Genomic DNA, 5123 nt, shown 5'->3' with positions numbered 1-5123 from the left:
CTCTCTCTCTCTCTCTCTCTCTCTCTCTCTCTCTATTTCTACAAAAATTCATAAATAGTATCAATATTGATACAATTTCAATTTATAATTACAATTAGAAAATTTCTAAGGCAATTTGTTGGAAATTTTAAGTTTATAAATTATGATTCTATTATAAATAAAAATATATGTTTTATCATAATTATATTAATATTATTTTTCGCGTTTATTTATTAATCTCATGGTTATATTAGACTCAAATTCTGATGAAAAGCACTTATGAATTGAGAAAAATGAAGTTTTGAGAAATCAAGGGCCAAAGATGATGACGTATGTGATCAGGAAGTGTGACACATCTCGAAATCGCTATTTTAAGACGATACGATGGACGTGACGAAGAAATTGCATCGAGCTGTTGAAGAATCGCAGAACTGTAACGACATTAAGATATACCAAGAATTTTCGATAATATGGACGAGTCAGCGCGCCGATTCAACAGTATAATTCTCCTGCACTGATAGCATTTAAATCTAATAAAATATGTTGTTATATTTGTGTAACATAACTTGTTAAATGTAGAGTAAAATAGAAACTTTGATACATTTTTTTATATATCCAAAATTATATAAATATGTAAGATCATTCTATATATAATCTCATAAAAAAACATATATCAACAAGTTATTAATAACTCTCTAAATAGCGATATAATAGCGATCGTAATAAATCATTTTGATTATATTAAATTAGTAATTCATATTGTTTGACTGTCTGCTACTTTCTCGAAATTATAATATTAGTAATATGTGTAGATTTTAAAAATTAATTTCATTACCTACAATAAAAATCTATAATTTTTCTTAGTTTCTTTAATTTACGAATAAGTCACTATTTATTGCTATTGTTTAATCTTGAGCATTATACAATATTTCATACATGATTATTACTCAAATCAAGATCAAGACTTTTAACAACCAATTCTTTATTCAATTATGAATCAATCGTTTTCTTAGTAATAAGTGTTAAAACGTCGAGTTATGCATTATTATAATTAATATAAAAAAATTGAATATAATATGAATTTTAATATATATATGTAGATATACATATATTCGGATTTGCATCAATTTCTTTCTGAGCCAACTTTAAGTAAGAAAATTGTGCAGTGCACTGGTATACCGAAGAAAGGAGAAGGTAAAAAGAAAGAAGGATTAATAAAAATTGCTAGACATTCAACGATGTTCTGGGAAGACAATATCTTTCCTCCACGGGCGAAAATAACGCGCTTAAGGGGGATGAAAATAGAGAATGAGAGAAGTTTGGCGTTGTTTGCAGCTGAAGAAGAAGCGGCGAAGGCGGCGACGCGCGATGGTGCTGTTTAACTCAAAATAGAGCACGATAACAACGCGAATGAGAGTCGTCGTTTGCGTAGGTACCGCTTAAATTAACGCGTAGGTAACGCTTAAATTAATGGAATCGAGTAGAGAGCCATAAATTCATCAATAATCGATCCGAGACCGTCGCGTTGATTAGATTGCGATGCCACATCGCTCCATCGCAATTATAATTCCTTATAAGTTCCAATGAAATGTAATTCAAATTTATCTCAAAAATTGCAAAAAAAATTAATGTTAAGATTTAACTGTATAAATTTGCCAACAGTTTTGCTTTTTTCAAGCTTAAAATACAAATTTAAACCATTAATTAAGTCTTATTGTTAGAATTGTTTGCATCAACATTGATTAGACAGCTGTTCATCTACATATACAACGTTGTTTCATCTCCTTTCTTTGCTACTAGATGTTAAATCTAGATGTTAAATTGAGAGAATGGAATTTTAATGAAATATAGTGTTCATAAGAACCTGTGAGAACTGCGTACGCGCTGATCGATATTCGACTTAGCCCCGATTATCGCACATGACCGCCCCGCGTCGCAACTAGGCGCGCGCGTTAAAAGGCAACGCCATGGCAGGCATTACAATTAATGATGCTGCTCGTACGCGAGCCGTGCGGAATAACAATCGATTCGTGCACCTGTCGGGAATGCTCATGTCTCGTATGTATACCCACTGCTCGTTCATTCGTCATTAGAACAGCGAGATTCCCGCAGCTTTGCGAATGCTTTTCAATCCAGCTTGCTTTTCAATTATTCATTTTTATATATTATAAAAATCTAAAACAATCTTATCATCTGAATTTTCGTTTTTAATTTAATTCTTATATAAATTACTTCTGATTTTACTTTTATATATAGTAGATTAAGATAACTCTAACAGTACTTTTAATTAGCTTTGAAATAATATGATTTTTTTAGTTTCAACGACTTCAAAAAATTGTAAATATTTGTAAATATAAAATAAAAATAACATTTAAGTTACGTTCAGCTGTTTTGTATATTAAATGAAAACGAAAACATGTAACATTTTCAATAATCAGAATTTATTCTGATAATCTCGAGACAGTAACAAGAATAAAATATAATTCTATTTAAAAATTCTAAAAGTTGATCATTTTCTAATGAGAAAATTAATATTTTTTATTGATACAAGTTATATACTGTTATTGAAGTTATCTGAATTTAAAATTATTGAGTTTTTTCCACATTTGTCAATTCTTTATACATTTCTGTCGTTATACATTATGTAATTACATTTGTAAAAGCTTCAGATAAAAATATATTTTGTAAGTGTGATTTCTCTCGCGTTTGTGCGAGTTGACGTCATAATCTTTCAGAACTTGATATTCGAATTAAAAGCATCCGTGTGTGTCTGTCAAAATTTTGGCAATTAATTTCCGACAGTTCGGTGGTCGTTTTTCCGACGGAGCGATTCACATATCGAAATTCGAGAGACAGTCAAAGGATAATAATTGTCCACTGGTGCTGGTGTGGATGATAGAGAGACCATTGATGCAAAAGGGATGCATGAAATTGAATATTGCTGATCCCTCCCGGAACGGCGGCGACACTGAGAGTTCAGGAGCCGGAAACGAAACTGTTAAAGGACAATAATTAATTCGTTCCTGACGGTAGTCTGACGGCTCGTTAGTCGCGTAATCCTGTCCGTTCTTTTTTTCTTTCATCCTACGCAATAATGCAACCGAGAGGATGATTTTGCAAGCAGAAAAGGGGACAAGATAAAAGGTAAACCTAGTGTGTTTTTTTTTTCAAAGGCAAGAGGGTAAATTATTGGTTGAGATTGACTATGGTAAACACTTTCTACGCTTTGTTTCCTAGCAACAAAATTATAAAATCCTTATATTTTTTAATCAGTTATTTTACCATTTTTGGAAATTTTTTTCCATTGCTTTTTGTAAAAAACTTATGAATTTCTTCTAAAAAAATTAATTAAATCTGCATAATATTTATACATAATATTTATCATCTTTAACTTTTTAAAAATTTCCTCAAGTTTCTTTATTTGTGTTGGATTTTTTGATAAAAATCTTGCCATTTGGATTGCGGACGAATTAATTCACTTTAACTCACGGGAACGGAAGAGAATGAGTTTTACTTTCCCCCAATAACGGCGCGAGAGGGTTTAGGGATGGTTTCTGTCGGCGCGACAATTTTGCGGGCAGAACGCGTCGAGAGGACGAGGAACAAAAAGGGATGAGAGACTGAGCTTTGTTGCACGAATACAGCGAACGGGAGGTCTGCTCGTTTCGATGGACACAGGCAGCTATGGAACCAGCCTGCTGGAATTAGGTTTGCTTTAACCCGAACGATATCGAGACACGCCAGCCTTTAGGATAACGGAGTAAAGGAGAAGAGAAAATCGAAAGCGAAGGGAAAGGAACTGTAGGATCAAGAAACCATCTTTAGCACGTAATCCGACGAATAGGTCAAGATAATCCTCTTAATTTAACAGAGTGTTCTAACAGAAAGAGAAAGACTATAAAGAAAGTGCAATGTGTACTTTCTTAAGTCTTTCTAAGTGTTAAATGAAATAAAGGGAAAACGAGGACAGTGTGTACATACTTTATGTCAATGTCCAGTACTAGAATGCAAAAATACAGATCCCTGAATTTTTACTTTTCTGACGGTCATTGTCCGGTAACCCTTGTTTGCATCGCTCGAATCGTTACAAACGATCCGTATACTACCGCGGCATCCTCCTTTCTCTGCGTTTTTCACCCTCTTTTGCTGCGCACTAACTGTACGCTTATTGTTAATTGCGTAGCAAAATCTCCCGTGGCCAATTTTCTAATCGGTAAAGCGCGAATCTCATGTACTCATCAGTATTAATAAAAGAAATTATTAAAGATAAAAATAAATTATAGTCTACGATATGTGAAAAATATAATAAATATTTAATTTCAATTAAGAAAATCATAAATTAAAAAATTATACACACTTAAAAAATATACTATAATAACTGTTGTCACAGTCTAAAATTTAATATTTTTATTTAATAATTATCATCTCTAAATTTTAATAAATGATTTATCGGTTGATATGCGTTTTATTAGTTATACATCTTTTGTTTTATATGCGTCAATATTTTTTATGTCTTTATATACTATGGCATTGATAATGACCCGATAGGGATCGAAACGTTTGCCTATATTTGTTTATTTATCTATTTGTTATTTCGTTATATAATTATGTCATTAAATTCTTATGGTTTAAATTGAAACTTTACTTTCATTATTTATAATATTTAATTTATGGCTCGTAGTCCTGTTATTTTTGATGTTTTTTTTAATAAATGAATTAATTTCGTTTATTTTTTATAATTAAACAAAAAGTCACTTCATCAAAATTGACAAGAGAGAAATTAATCGAAACTCACACGCAGTTGAGAACCGTTGTAACCAAGTTATCATTCTCCCCAAGAACTAGATAGAGGATGCATGCACCCTCTTCCCTCAGGAGGGTAGGTACGTGTCCTGCAACAAGCATGTCCTATGTTCTCATACCCTCTCGAGATTCAAGGAAACCCTGTTGTTGTCATGACTACCGAACTCCCGTGAGAACAAAGTTATTTTTACGTTCGCTATATTACGCTGGATTCTGATAAAATCTGATTAGCATCCTTTGTTTTTCCGTAAAGTTAAGCCTATCCAAATATCTTTAAACCGCTAATTCACACAGATGCCGTGCCATATAAATATAGCCACTTAAATAAGAAGTAAAAAGAA

The sequence above is a fragment of the Cyphomyrmex costatus genome, unplaced genomic scaffold, assembly GCF_001594065.2.
Source record: "Cyphomyrmex costatus isolate MS0001 unplaced genomic scaffold, Ccosl1.0 scaffold23, whole genome shotgun sequence".
NCBI classification, from domain to species: domain Eukaryota; kingdom Metazoa; phylum Arthropoda; class Insecta; order Hymenoptera; family Formicidae; genus Cyphomyrmex; species Cyphomyrmex costatus.
The sequence above is the reverse complement of the archived record's forward strand: the minus strand, read 5'-3'. Positions refer to the sequence as shown.